The sequence below is a fragment of the Hylobates moloch genome, unplaced genomic scaffold (genome assembly GCF_009828535.3).
Source record: "Hylobates moloch isolate HMO894 unplaced genomic scaffold, HMol_V3 SCAFFOLD_2, whole genome shotgun sequence".
NCBI lineage: Eukaryota > Metazoa > Chordata > Mammalia > Primates > Hylobatidae > Hylobates > Hylobates moloch.
Window position 1 is genome coordinate 17,868,677 of NW_026652277.1, and position 16,447 is coordinate 17,885,123.

General features: G+C 38.4%; 1 protein-coding gene across 2 annotated transcripts in view; it reads left to right on the top strand.

Moving 5' to 3' along the window:
- Positions 1-16,447, top strand: part of CACNB2 (calcium voltage-gated channel auxiliary subunit beta 2) — a 404,032-nt gene that overhangs the window by 58,120 nt on the left and 329,465 nt on the right. The gene's annotated exons all lie outside the window — the stretch shown is intronic.

Below are 16,447 nucleotides of genomic sequence, written 5' to 3' on the forward strand. Positions count from 1 at the left end.
CTTTTGGTAAATGTCTCATAAATGCATTCCACTCATCAACAGAGCGTGGATTATGAGCTCTTGGCTCTCGGCCGGAGAGATGCGCAGCAATGCTTGGATGCATGTGCCAAGAATGTTCTCTGTTCTTTAGACTGTTCGGACTGTCGGTGCCTGGCCAGGCAGAGATGCCTCTTTGTCACTGTGATACCTGCATTCGTTGATAAGTGATGGGGCTCACCCCTCAGTCTATGGACTGGTTCTGACACTGGTCCATTTCTCCTTGAGTTGCTGCAGAAGAAGAAAAAAGCAGTAAAAGCTGTTGCTTTCTGTGTAATGTCTATGAACTTGCATTTGTCATCAGAGTCAACTCTCTGGTACAGAGCATACTCTTCTTTGTGTCATTAATTAAAATGCATCTGTAGTCTTTAAAACAAGCTTTTATCTGGATCTCTGTGATTCCTTTTTAAAATTCCTTATTTCTCTCTCTGTGAATATCAGCGGCAATAGTAACCCTAGTGATGGCCAACACTGAGCACTTACTATGTCCCCAGGCTCTGTTTTGCATGAGTTTTACACATATTAACTCATTTGATCCACAACATGACCCTGCCAAAAGGAAGCTAATATTATTATGACTATTCTTATTTTATGGATGTGACACAGAAATAAAGTAAATTGCTTATAGTTACACAGCTTGTAACTGTGGGGTTTGTACCCACTATGTGGCTTCAAAGTTGACTTTAACCGACTCTACTAAGCTGTTTAACAATACAATAGCAGCACCACCACCAACAAAACTTTTTTTTTTTGAGACAGGGTCTTGCTCTGTTGCCCAGGCTGGAGTGCAGTGGCCTGATCATGGCTCATTGCAGCAGCCTGGTCATGGCTCATTGCAGCCTCCACCTCCTGGGCTCAAGTGATCCTCTTACCTCAGCCTCCCAAGTAGCTGGGACTCCAGGGGTGCTGCAGCATGCCTGGCTAAGTTTTTGAATTTTTTGTAGAGAAGGGGCTTTGCCGTGTTTCCCAGGCTATTCTCGAACTCCTGGACTCCAGTGATCCATCCAGCTAAACCTCCCGAAGTGATGGGATTACAGGTGTGAGCCACTGCACTGGCCAAAGAAACATTTTTGAGTGCTTCCTGTGTGCCAATCACTTACTGATGCAAGACTTAACTTTTATCACATCTATTCATTTCACTGGTATCTAAAACAAACTCATCTTCCTTCCAAAGGGGGTTATCTTTTTCTTTAGTGCCATCACTGTGACTGAAATGCCTTTTGTGTATGTGTCCCACTTTGTCCTAAAAGTAATTTAGGGAGACTTTAGAACAATTGCTTTCCAGGTAACTAGCCTTAAATTACCTGTCAGTTTCCTTGTCTTCCTGGATTTTTCATTGTCTCTTGATCCAGCCTATCCTGAGTTTTTCTTGCTATTGTGGAATTCAGGATGCTCTGTTGGGCTTCTTTCTCCTCTCCCCTCCTCTCCTCCCCTCTCTTCCCCCTCTTCTCTTCTCTCCTTTTCTCTTCTTCTCTCTGCCTCTCATTCTCTTTCTTCACTCCCCATAGGGAACCTCATTATGCCTCTTAGCCCCCTGGGCAGTGCTTCCCTATAATGATCATGACATTGGTTGATAGTTATCAGATACAGAGCTCTTTGATGGCAGGCCTGTGTTTCGTTCATCGTCTTGTTCTTCTAGCACCTAGCATTTGGGCCTGGCCCACAGGGAGCACTCAGTAAATGCTTCCTGAATGAGCAAATCCCTTCCTTCTCATCCTCTCTACCTCTTGGCCTATAACCTACTCCAGACACTCATTATTATTTCATGCCTAAGTTATATCAGCTAGAATGTTTTTGCCTGCAAGGAACAGAAAATACAACTCAACCTGGCTTAAGCAATAAAGAATTTTATTGTCTGACAGAACTGAAAGTCCAGAGATAAAGCAGGCCCCAACACAGGCTTAATCCAAGCACCCCAGCGTGTTTCTTTGTGATTCTCCTGGCTCTGTCCTCCTTCAGCCAACAGTGTGATGGTTATAGGATTTCAGATCCTCATATTAGGCCACAATGACATCCAAAGTGCATCTTAAGAGGGCACTTTTCCTGGAAGTTTCTAGGAAACCTCTCTTTGTATTTCGTTGTTAGAATTGGGCCACATGCCGGTTCCTGAACCAATTCCCATAGCCAGAGCATTGTCCTGAGTAACTTACAGCTGGATTTGTGGACCATACAAGTGGCATGGAGAATGGGATTCCTTTGAGCCAAAAAAACAGTCGGGTCAACGTCTCCTGGAGGGTGAGGCCTCTTATGAAGGATGGGTGGACACCTGAAAGAAATGTGGGGTACTGCTGGAAATATATGAGCTTTGCATATATTAACATGTTATTTATATATTTTATAAATTATATATGAATATATATTAATTGTTAATATATAGTCAATTAATTATATTATAATCAATATACTTAATTATAATTAACATTATATATTTTGTATATTATATTAATTAGTAACAATATAAATTTACATAATATACAGAAAATATACATGATAAATGTTAATGTATGTAACATATTAACATATATAATTAACATGTAATACATTCACATGATATATATTTAATATATTACATATATTAACTCAAATGAATTAATATTTGCATTAATATATGCAATAATATATGTTAATTATATATATATATATAAAGCTCATATATTCCCAACAGTACCCCATATTTCATATAGTAGTTGATATATGTAAAGCTCATACCGGGGGTACCTGGGGGTATATGTAAATCTCATAGGAAGATTCTTGGGGCTAGTAGCCATCAATCTTCACCGTGCCGCACTCTGCAAAGCTTCCTGGTTGGTGCTACTTTTTTGGGCATGCCTTGTTCTGGTCCTTTCCATGGTCTGCCACTGGAGTCATTGCTCTGAAGCATGACATTTATGATATGATATTGATGAAAAATGTTAAATGACTCCCCATTGTCTACTGGAAAATAGCCTGACATTCAAACCTCTGTTCAAGACAATCCCATTTTGTTCTTGCAGATTCATCTTCCAACCCTCTTGGAAAGTAAAGCTGGGTTTTGGCCAAAGTGGTTTTCTACTCATGCTCCGATAATGGATGCCCACACTTTTACTTCCACACTTTCATTTCCTCCACCCAGCATGACTGCTTTCCTTCCCTGTATGTGTCAAAGTTCTAACCTTGCTTTCAAGATACACCTTCCATTCTCCCTGACGCATTGTATGACCACTCTAGTTTGAATCAATTTACTTCTGTTCCAAATATAAATGTAAATATTCCAAATGTTAAAATGCATTCATTAATATAGCATGGCATTCAACTTAGATTGTTTTGCAATGTTGGATAATGTCTCATTTAAATTTATCTTTTTTTCAGTCTCCCTAGAAGTAAAATTAGATGCATTCGTGATTCTCCTAATGTCTCAGTTAGCACCTTGCAACTCATAGGTGCTAATAAGTATGTTGATATGTGTCCACTGAGAAAAGTACTAGCAAAAAAACATGATAGGCACATTAAAACTGTGAAGGTACCATCCAGCTCTTCAAAAATTAGTCTAAATTAAATAATTAGTACAAATATTTACTGGGAACCTACTATGCACAGGCATTGTTCAAGGTTCTAGAAATTGCAACAAAGCATATACCAAGTCCCTTCCATCAGTGAGCTTATATTTCTAGTGGAGAGACATACAATAAAAAAATTAATATTTAATAAAATGTCATGTAATGCTAACTTCTAGGAAGAAAAGCAGAGAAGGGTGAGAGGACATCGGGCTGATATTTTGAAGGTAGGGTGACCAGAGAAGGCTTCTGAGCAAAGTTCTGAAAAAACCTCCCTGAGATGACATGGGGCAGACGGAAACCCATGAGCAAAAGCCCTGGGGAAAATTCTTGCTTAGTAGGCTTAAGAGAGAGCCAGAAGGCTAGCATGGTTGGAGTGCACTGTTGGAGAAGGAGTAATAGGGGACGGGATTGTCAAGGGATAAGGGTTTGGATAATGTCAGATCTTGTAGGATATGCCAGATGTTCAGTTTAATTCTAAGTGAAATAGAATGCCTTTGATGGACTTTGAATAGGGTAATCATCTGATTTGATATATACTGTAAGATAATCACTTTGTCTTCTGTATGGAGAAGAGATTTTGAGGGAGCAAGACTGGAAGGAGGAAGGCCAGAGAGGAAGCTATTACAATATTAATAGTTCAGGTGAAGTGTGATGGTAGCTTGGTCTAGAACATTGGTGGAGAACTGGGAAGAAGCGGTTGGGATCTGTATACATTTGAAGGTAGAAGCAACCTGTAGAGTTTGCAATGCATTGTATATGAAACTGTGTGTGTGTGTGTGTGTGTGTGTGTATTGTAAACAAAGATAAGCAAAAAAGAATCAAGTAAGATAATAGTGGCTTCTCAAATCAAACACTTCATTTAGTTTTTGTTTTTAAAAGTCAAACAGACATCCTTGAACAGTAGACATTTTAAAACATTGTTCCTAAAAATTACTAAAAAGTTCCAACATTGTTTAAAAATAGTAAATACGTGACAACAATTGAAAAGCACTTAGGGTTATCATTTGCATTTGTGCCATTAATTTAGACTTCTTTTTGTAGATATTACATTCATTATACTTTAAAAAAAGTTTTTTGTGTTGAAGATCTTCACTATTGCAACTGTGAATGAATTGAGGATATTTTGACTTCTGTAATCCGTATATTGTACTAATTTAAAACTCGTTCTGCTTGGTAATCTTTGATATATCACATGACTTACATGAATTCGAATATGTCTACTTTCCATTCATGAAGGGAAGGGGAAATTTGATTGAATTAGTGCATAAGAATGAGCATAAATATAAATAATAAATTTTTTAAAAATAAATATTTTAAAATAATAAAATTTAAAACTTCCAGTAAAAATGATCCATTGTGTTCATTACTATTAGGTATGTTTTCTGTACAATTGCATTGTTTATTATTTTATCTACTTAGAGGAATTAGTCTACCTTTTTCCCCCGGAAAAAGTACTGCTTACAAAATTGAAGCATTTAGTCTTCTTATACCAGATTTTTCTAAGAAACTTGTAACTTTATCAACACTTTTACAATAATTTTATAGTTGCCAAGTAGCAGTCACTTGCCCCCATTTCTCAAGTAAGAAAAATTTAAGAGATAGGGAAATGAGTAATTGCCATTTAGAAGTTGTTTTCTAATACCCACATATCTGAAGGAAGCTCCATCTGGAATGCCTTAGCTTCTAGAAACAGATCTTTGCACTACATTTATTTTTTGTGTTGAAATTTACCTCCATGACATCTATACCAACTCTGTATGTGCGGTAAGAATTTGGTTTCAGTAGTATAATAGGGCTAATGTTCATTGGCTTCCATTTTATGGCCAAATTAATTCTATTGGGTGATCACTTTAATGCCTCTCTAGGAGAGTTATGGGTTTGTGTATTTCTTTCTAACTTACTACTTGGAGCATTTTATCTATGCATGACTGTTTTATTCATTCAATGGGCGTATAGTGAGTACTATCATTTTCTAGCCACTGTGGTTGGTTGTTCATTAGAATTTTCAAAACAGTAGTCCTGATCGATTTCTCACACACCTGTCATATAATAGGGTCCAGTATCTTTTTTTTTTTTTTTTTTTTTTTGAGGCATAGTCTCACTGTCAGCCAGGCTGGAGTGCAGTGGCATGATCTCAACTCACTGCAACCTCCATCTCCTGGGCTCAAGCAGTTCTCCTGCCTCAGCCTCCCAAGTAGCTGGGATTACAGGCATGCACCACCAGGCCCAGCTAATTTTCGTATTTTTAGTAGAGACGGGGTTTCACCATGTTGGACAGGCTGGTCTTGAACTCCTGACCTCAGGTGATCCGCCCGCCTTGGCCTCCTAAAGTGCTGGGATTGCAGGCGTGGGCCACCACACCTGGCCCAGTATCGTTTCTATGTGTTGTTTTTAATTGACACATAATAATTTTACATATTTATAAGGTACGTAGTGATACTTCAATACATAAAATATAGAAATGATCAGATTAGGGCGATAGCATATCCGTTTTCTTGAACATTAATTTTTTGATGTAGGGAATATTCAGTATCTCCTCTTCACAGCTATTTTAATATGTATAACATGTTATTACTAATTGTAACCATCCTACAGTCTTCTGGAGCACTAGAATGTATTCCTCTCATCTAGCTGTAATTTTGTGTCCTTTAACAAATCTCTCGCTGACATTTTTAAAACGTCTTGTACAATTTGAGAGCCAAATGCTACAGAACAGGTGGAATTTCAATGATCCCTGTTCTCTACCTTCTCATCTGCTTTAATTCTCATAACTTCTTCAACAAGTGACAAAATCTTTCATTATGTAGCCAAGAAGAAAATGAGTAAGTTTCTAATTTTTATGAAAGTGCCCTTTCACCCACATTTTACCAGCTCAGTGTTAACAGACAGTTCCCTATTTTGGTGGTATTTTGATTAGAGAGGAAAGAGTACATGCTTTGGACCCTTAAAATGGAATTGACTTTCTCTGGTGAAGGAAGTCAATGAAAAAGTTGGCTGACAACACACAAAAAGAGGTGAATTTGGAAGCCGTCACAGTATTTCTGGAGCTAAACTCTATTGGCTTTTCCTTGGAAGGTTGTCAAGCAGAACTCTAAAGGTTATCTTGTGTGATTTGGGTGATGACGATCCTCGGTTCCACAGATCGAATTTCTAGTTTCTTCTCTGGCTATGATTGAGTACATATACTGATCTTCTCTGGGCCTTGGTTTCTGTAACTCTCAAATGAGCCACCATATATAAGGGCCAAACCATGGGGTTTTGGGGTCAAAAATATCCTGGGTGTAAGTATCAGCTCTCCTATTTACTTCGTTTTTTTTTTTTTAACTCCTTTAAAAACTTCACATTCTCATCTGTAAAGCAAGGATAATAATACACAATCCATAAGGGCTTAAGCAAATTAGAGATAATATAGATTAAGGATTTAGTATAGTTCCTGGAACAGAGTAATTGCTCAGTCAATGGCCGCCCAATGGTATGAATTGAAAATGTTGAGCCGGTGTCTATAGTTCCAGAACCATTCTCGGGTTCTATTTTGGGATGTTTATCTATTCTGTGTTGTGGCTGTGGAGTAAGATCCATCTGGAATGTTGTAACGTCAAGAAACAGCACGTTCTTTGCCTTTCTGTCTTTGTTTCAGGAAGCACATACTTTGTAATCTGTGATGTTTTTATGTTGAAATTCCCTTTCTTGACATATAGACTGACACTGTATAATTCAGTCAGTTTCCTATTATCTCTGTTGTTAAACAAGGCTGGATTTTCATCACTGGGAAAGCTGTTAACAGAGTCCCCATTAACCGAGCCATCACTGAACATTTTCCTTGATTGATGCTTTAAGCTTCTGTCACTCACTCTTTAAAAATATCAGACTACAGGCTCTGAAGTAGGTTTCTGCAATATTCTGCAGAACCTCATGGGTACAAAAGAGACACAGGAATATGCCACAGCATCTAGATCCAATTCTCAGTGAAAATTTTGTTCTTTCATCTGTATTCTGGCCAGCCAGCTTGAAGTAGACACAGGCAGATGCTTGGAGAGTCGAAATTACAGCAGAATGATATCGCAGAGTAGTTAAATACCAGCCAAGCTGTGGTCGGAGCATGGCAACTTTACAAGCCAGGCAGGTTAGCATGGATGCTGTGAAATGTGACCCCTCTATCTGCAAAAGGGTTTTGTACCTTGGCTGGTATTAGTCACTTTTCCTTGTTTGATATTTACAGCTTCCTCTTGTCCTTTGTATCCTTTTGGTAACACACCATGAATGAGAGCAGAAAAGCTTTCCTTATAAAGGTAGCAATTTTATTCAAGATTAAAATGCTCTGTTTTTCTACATTACACCAATGAGTACCTTCAAAAAAAAGATGACTTAACGAGGGGGAAACATGAATAAATAAACACCCACAAGTACGTACATATGTATGTGTGTATATACATAGAGAAACATAACGGGGCGAGTGATCGTTGATTATTTTAGCAGAGGCTGTAGAGTGAACAGCACAATTACATATATGGTAATGAAGAATGAGCAAGTAATTGTGTTGTAATTTCCCTCTGCTTTTTGCTAGTGATGACTATTATGAAAAGCAGGTTGTTGGAATAAAAAAAAAGATACTAAATAAAGAACCGTAGTTCTTATAATAGCATTTTATAGTCTGTCTTTTGAAATATACTAAAATTTTTCACAATCCACGTTTCTCTGCTTTTGCCAATTGTGTTTGTGCTTGTTCATTTGTGCGTGGAAGTTTCAGTAGGAAAATACTGTCGTTTTTGTAAAGGTTGGATTTATAAGCGTCAATAAAAACAGGCTCATTCAAACAAAAAAGCAATCGGATTGCAAAATGGCAAATAAAAGAGGAAGCTTATCCTTATAGAAGAAAAAACGTTTAATTTTAACATTATGTTTAAATAGACAAAGAGACCTACTGCAGACTTTTAAAGTGTTCATTTTGCTTCCGTTGCTGCAGTTCAGCTTACAGATGGTCCCTATGATAGTTGCTATAGAAACCAAAGCTTTTTCATCAATCTCTCCCTGTTGCTATGGTGTGTTTGCAGCCACTGCATGTAAACTTTTGTATAAAGTGTCATTTATGCTTTTCATGACTGACCTTATAATGAAACATATTGATTACGCATTAACTAACAAAGTCTAGCATGAAATGACACATCACCACTAAACAGCTGTTACTAAGTAGAATAGGTGGACCTAACATTATTTGTAGATGTGAATTGTGCCTTTGTTAACCAGGCTATTTGAAATATCAGTGGGATAAAGAAATCTTTCTCTAATTGACAGCAGCAGAATCTTTTATTTTCTTCTTGAAAGTGATAGTTTTTCTTCTAAAACTTAGTTTCTTCAAAGTTAAATCTGTCATAGGATTCAAATTTCCTGCTTTGTAATTTTTGCTCTGACATTTTATGTGTGGCTTTAGGCCCCATAATCATTTAACCTCTGGATTTAGTGAGATAACAAAACTATGGCATGATTGATTTGGATGTGTTAAGCTCTATGAGGGCAACTACACTGCCTGTTTTGTTTACCTTTATACATTCAGTACTTGGTGGCGTCCAGACAAACAGCCTAGAACACAGTAAACATTCAAAAGTACTTGTTGAGTAAGTGAATATGCGTGTTATTGCTTCTGATCACATATGCATTCCACACTGTACTTTCTGTATAGAGTCAATTTCAAGAGTAGGCTTCATTTCATTTTAATGCCACAAATATTTAATGAGTTCCTACTAGTGGTAAAATGCTTCACTTCTTGCTGGATTCCTTATACTTTACCAGAAAAAAAAAAAAAAAAAGGTCTGGCTTTCATGCCCAAGACTCTGTATTCCAAACTCTCTAATTTTTATACATTTGTAGATGTCAAGTGTTTTTTGTTTTTCAGGGTTTTTTTTTAAATTCTTAACACATGTATCATTGAACAGAAATTTCCCGGACTTTCCTTTCAACATATGTTATTAACATGACAGTATCTATCCAGTGGTTAGAAGCATAATCCTTTGAATCAGACAGATTTGAGCATTAACTTACTCCCTCTGCACTATTGGGAAGGTTACATCCCTTTGCTAGCCTCAATTTTCTCATCCATATAATGGGGACACTAATACCTACCTCATGTAGTTATTGTGAGAATTGAATGGGATTTATGAAGTACTAAGCGCAGCAATTAGCAGAGCGAGCACTTGTAAGTGGTAGCTGTTATTGTTGTCTACATATGCTTAGAGGATGCGCTTGACTAGTTTATTGAAGAGTCAAAAATCTGTGAATTTTACTATTTTATATTTCCATTCTATGCCTCTAACTGTGCCGTGACAGCTCTTTCTTTTCCACTGGGTGAGCATGTTTTCTTAATATTTGGTATATTGTTTAATGTACCAGTCATTCTGGATTTAAACAACAAAGTCCTATGCAGCTTAAAATTCCAATCACAAATATGAATGAAATCTGACCTCCACGACCTCCAAACCACACTTCTGAGTGTTAGAATTGGATGGGGGCCTTGGCCTGGTCTTCAATTCTTTCTTCTATTCCAGCTTCTTAGAGTGGAGAGAAGAGGGTGGTGTTTCACTGTTCCCTGCTCCTTACCAAAACCTAACTCCTCCAGTGATTTAGGTCAGAAATCAAGGAGGCAAAGAGTTTCTACAACCCACCAAAGGCGGGAAGGCATCTTTGTTCTTGCTCTGATTTGCAATAGTTACATCTATTGATGCTGATCTCTGTGGTGTGGATCCAGGGAGAGAGAATCTGTGGTTTTCAGTCTCCCCAGTCACTCTCCATCTATGAGAATTTTGTTTTGTTTTGTTCTGAGATGGAGTCTTGCTCTGTGACCCAGGGTAGAGTGCAGTGGTGCAATCTTAGCTCACTGCAATCTCCACCTCTCAGGTTCAAGTGGTTCTTATGCCTCAGCCTCCCAAGTAGCTGGAACTACAGGCCTGCACCACCATGCCCGCCCAGCTAATTTTTGCATTTTTAGTAGAGACAGGGGTTTCGCTGTGTTGGCCAGGCTGGTCTCAAACTCCTGAACTCAGGTGATTCACCCGCCTCAGCTTCCCAAAGTGCTGGGACTACAAGCGTGAGCCACTGCGCACAGCAGTCATCCAGGAGGATTCTTGGAGATGCACAGCTGTGTCTCCTTTGTCTCCTGAAGGCAGTCCTCTCTCCTGACTTCCTCTCTCCAGATGGGGCATCCGCTTGCTTGGGCTACTGCCCGGGCATCCCTACTGCGTCCACCTCGTCCTCCCACCTGTGTATTGTGTCACATGGAGCCACAGAAACGGCAGCATGGTGCAGCCACTTCTTTCTCTCCCATTTCCCTCATGCTGTGCATGTTCCTTCTTTTCCCTGATGGGACCAACTGCTCCAGCCAGCCACTCTCTAGCTTTCAGACATGTCGAAGGAAACGTAGGAGCAAGACGCAGGCTGCGTCCATGTACATCCCTCAAATTCCAGAGAGGGGCACATGCGGATTCTCGTATGAGCGTCCCAGTGTGCTCCAGTCCTCTCCAGAAAACATGCTGGGGGGCGCAGTAGTGGTGCCTTCTGCACTGCAGCTTAGCAAGCAAAGTGGGGAGGGTGATGCCGGACTCCATTTTTCACTGGACGGTGAAGTAAGACATGCCAGTGTAAGCATTAAGCCAACCAAAGTTTTAAGTGCAGTAGTTCCCCATTATCCATGGTTTTCTTTCAAGATTTCAGTTAATCGAGGTCAACTCTCATCTGAAAACAGGTGAGTACAGTACAATAAAATATTTTGAGAGAGAGGGAGAGACCACATTCACGTAACGTTTATTACAGTATATTGTTATAATTCTTCTTTTTATTTATTTATTTATTTAGAGACAGTCTCACTTTGTCACCCAGGCTGGAGTGCAGTGGCATGATCTCAGCTCACTGCAACCTCTGCCTCCTGGGTTCGGGTGATTCTCCTGCCTCAGCCTCCCCAGTAGCTGGGACTACAGGCATGAGCCACCACACCTGGCTAATTTTTGTATTTTGGTAGAGACAGGGTTTCACCATGTTGGCCAAACTGGTCTTGAACTCTTGACCTCAGGTGATCCACCTGCCTAGGCCTCCCAAAATGCTGAGATTACAAGCATGAGCCACTGTACCCGGCAGATAATTGCTCTATTTTATTTTTAGCTATCGTTAATCTCTTACTGTGTCTGACTTAGAAATTAAACTGTATCATAGGTGTGTATGTATAGGAAGAAACAGTATATCAGAACTAACTATGGTTTCAGGCATCCACCAGAGGTCTTGGACGGCACCCTTTATGGAAAAGGCGGGGTCAGGGAGCAACTATATATCTTAGTTAATAAGCATTACTAGAGTGTTAAAAAATATATTAAGGTTTGTAACATATAGAAATCATGTGTCACTTAAATCTATAATGTAAACACCTGCAGTACTGCAAAGCTTAGAAAATTGTTTGCACACGTTCATTTACCTTTTGACTAATTTTTGTTCTTTCTTTTCAAATATATTTAACATGTACATGGGCATGATGTATTATGTTGCATGTTGCATATCACATAGCAAAACTTTAGCTTCATTTGTTACTTAAGAACCATTATTATTAAAAGCATCATATTGTATACTGTATATATAGTTTCTATTTGTCAATTTAAAAAATAGTTTACAAATAAGTAAAAAGAATCATTATGAAAAAGGAGTTATCATTGTACCAGCAAAAAGGAGAGTGAATTAACAGTTTCGATGTAGAATTCTGCATAGTATAAGTTGATGTATGTATGCTTTGTATGTGCTGCTTTTAAAAAATCTCAAGTTTCTATTTAAACCCTGAATTTTGGAAACCTACAAATATTAGTTGCATCTTTCTCGTCAGAGGAACTGTAAAAGAACAGTTTAACACAAATGCTAAACCCTAAAATCCAAACATGTAAATGAGCGCATGGACTGATAAGCCCTTAGCCATTTAGAAGGAGCTTCAAAAAGGCTGTTTTAGCTGGGCACAGTGGCTCATGCCTGTAACCTCAGCACTTTGGGAGGCTGAGGCTGGAGGATGGCTTGAGCCCAGGAGTTCACAATCAGCCTGGGCAACATAGTAAGACCCTATCTGTACACACACAAAATTTTTTTTTTTAATTAGTGGAATGTAGTGATATGTGACTGTTGTCCCAGCTACTTGGCATGCTAAGGTGGAAGGATCACTTGAGCCTGGGAGTTCGAGACCAGACTGGGCAACATAGTGAGACCCCAACTATACAAAAACTAAAAAATTAGTGGGATGTTGTAGTGCACGCCTGTGGTCCCAGCTACTTGGGAAGCTGAGGTGGGAGGATTGTTTGAGCCCAGGAGTTGGAGGCTGCAGTGAGCCTGATCATGCCACTGCACTCCAGCCTGTGCAACAGAGTGAGACCCTGTCTCAAAAAAAAAAAAAAAGATAGTTTTAAAATGAATCTGATGATATTCCTCATTCCTTATTGCTTGTTCACCTTATTTGTTCAATTTTCAGACTGGAGCCCAGCCTGAAAAAGGACTGAAGTCTTTTTCTGTAGTCATTTCAGCTACTGGAAAGGCAACTCCAAAGCACCCTGTTTTAGAGAAGGGCTGAGCCATAGAAGATAAGACATTTAGAGAGAGAAAGCCCCTGAACACATATTAATTCTAAAGAATTCTAAGGAACTGATGAGTATACACACACATATGAACCCAGGGTGATGTTGAGTTCTTCTGGTGGGATTCCGTGGGGCACATCATCGTTGTGTTTCATGGCTGTAAAATTGCTGGAAGTTGAATGTGCACATTTAAATAGAAACTAAACGATGCAATGCAAAACTAATATAATCTTTTCCAGATTAGCTGCCATTCCACATTACCTGCAGAACTGCTTCCTTCCTCTTTTGTAGGTAATGGGTTTGACTGCATGTGAAACATGATGTAAATGTTATGTCTTATTAATGCATCCAGGAAATCTGCCTTAAAAATTACTTTTTATCACACAAAAATGTGGCCTAATTTTTTTTAATCATATGCCTTAGGCAAACAATGGTTTGATGGCAACATCAACTGCAAGGAGCACTGAATTTATTATTTTTATTTTTTTGATAGATGGAGATGTTTCTCCAGGGGCTTTCTGCTTTAACTTACAAATGGTTATTAAATTTTCAAGAAAGGTATTCTCTTAACTCTCAAAGTCTGTGTATTTTTAGACTTTTGCAGCAGGAAATAGAAGTAAGGATGTGCTTTTCTAGACGTTTGCAGCTTGCTTTTTCGTCAGCTATGTGGTTCTACAACTTGATACTTATATTTGGAATAATTCTGGGCCGTATTACACAGGAAATGAAGGGGTCTGTTTGAAAATTTGTAAACAGGTTATTTTTTCACTTATAGTTAAAAATGTGACTGGTGTGGGAAGAATTGACTATATTAGCTATTGATTTTTTTTATATGTGGCATACCCAAACTTGACGTTTTGAACATTTTCATGTTTTAAGAAGTGCCAGCAAATTTGCTTTTAGGGCACCATAATATGTCTTTTTTGACTTTAGAAACTAGTATTTCTAAAATTATTGATCGTCTTGAGTCATTTACGTGTTTAATATTTCTCTGGACAGGTTTAATAGGAGAAACCAAACGTAGTCCAAAATATAAAATTATTACAAGACCTATATATTTTTTTGAAGAAAAAATACTAGTTCAGATAGTTTGTCATTGACAAACTATCGAAAGCTCATTGGTGGATGTCTAGATTTTGAAATGGACAGGAGAAAGAAAAGGATGTCTTTCTGAATACTACTGGGCCCTTAAGACTAATTTTTCAGAGAAGCTTTGCTAAGGTTGAGAAGAGTTCTCCTTTTGAGTCACACGAGGAGGGAATGTCATATCCCTGTTTGAAAGTGAACAGTTCTTCCTACCAATGCCACATTTCCAGTGGTTCCACTTGGGAGCGTGGCAGGACGGGGTTGATATCTGCCAGCTGAGTAATGAGGCTTTTAGATTGTATTAAAATACACTCGAGGTGGGGACTATAGTCAATCTTAAGCCAATCTTAGTGTGTAGAAGAGAAAACGCAGCTCCAGAAGGGAGAGAAATGTATATACATGCAGGTACGTGTGTGTATGTATACCTATAACAATTTTAGAGTAGTTATCAATGGTATGATAATTGATTGAGATTAGGAACTGCATACCACTCTTTATATAACTGTCTTTGAACAAAGGTGAAGAATGATTTTTTTCCCATAGACCTTAGAAGCTGGCGGGGGTTGGGGTGTGGTATGAATCTGTAGAGGCGATAAACAGAATGTCATAGTTAAGAATCCAGGGATTAGGGAGAAGACCTGGGTTTCGTTGCTGGTTCTGCCACTCTCCACCTGTATAACTGAGTTATATTTATTTGTCTTTCTACGTCTCAGTTTCCTTGTCTGAAAATTGGTTACAGTAAAGGACTCTACCTCCTAGATTTGTTGTTAGCATGAAATATAGTAACATTAATGTGTCTCTAATTATTACAGACCCCAAATCTGTAAGTAACTCAATGAATATTTCCCCTCAACCTATCTCATCATTGAGATCGAGGAACTTAAAGACTTTTAACTAAATGTAAAGTATGTATAATATATTGCATGCACATTATGGAAAGTGGAGTGGTAGTTGATCAAAGTATGGCTTTTGGACTCAGAATATGAGTACAGGGATTATGCATCTACCATTTCTTATCTGCATGCCTTCAGACAAGTTTCTCAACCTTTGTAAATTCCTGCTTCCTCGTGTATACACGGACACCACTGGAGTAGCTACTTTGTAGAATTGCTGTGAAGATTAAATGAGATAGCATCTGAAGCATTGCACATGGAGCTTTGCTTGTGGAAAGCCCTCCATGGCTATTAGCTATTATTTTTGCTGTTGATCTTGTAAACAGACTTGGAGGAGGAGGGCTATGCAGTAAGTTGATTTGAAGGAGAGCAGTAGAAGGTGAGAGAAACAGAGGAGTGGAGAAAGAGGAAGATGGAAAAGAGAAAGCAGGGTACTCAGTAAGTAGGTTTTGAAGTGCAGGGTCACTGTGTATGTGACACTAGGCTTGGACCTTGCCATTGTCTAGGAAACTAGTCTTTGACATGCATAATTCCCCATTCTTTATTTAATCATTTATGAGTAAATAGCTTGACTGGTTCTATTTTTAAATATTTATCATCTAACTTTTAAGATATACAAAAAGGCTCAAAGAATAACAAAGTGAAGCATTACATACCTATCACCCAGCTTCACGAGCTGGGTTCATTTTTATTGCCAATATAGTTGCTTCCCTTTGTGTAGCACTCTTTCCCACTTGCAGACTACCTTAAATTTCTTAAACCAGTTCTGTGAATTTTAAAATATTTTTATTATATACGTGTATCTCTTTAAGCAATGTGTAGTACTGAGTATTCTTGCATGTTTTCCTGTAAGATGTATTTACAGGGTTCAGATTTATATAAATAGCAGAATACTGTAGTGTGCTGCTAACACGTCTCTTGCTGCTAAACCTGATGGTTGTAATTTATCAGTAATGTTATGCATGGAGCAGTTCATTCATTTTCATGCAGCAGAATATTCCATGGTGTGAATGCAACACAATTCACTTATCACATTTTCTGTTGACAGATATTTATTTACGTAGTTTTTTTTTTATCCCCATTACCAACGATGACATTGTAAATATGCAGATGCATTAGTTCTGGTACAAATGTTCAGACGTTTCTCTAGGGCAGTGCTTTGTCAATCTTTTTTGAATTATGACATATGTAGAAAATAATAGTTTCAGGCTGTTCACAGCTGTACCAACAGGCCCAAATCCTCCAGGCCTCAGGTGTTTGTACAGCTGAATAGATTGATATCTCAGGCACACCTGGAACTCAGTAGCTCAAT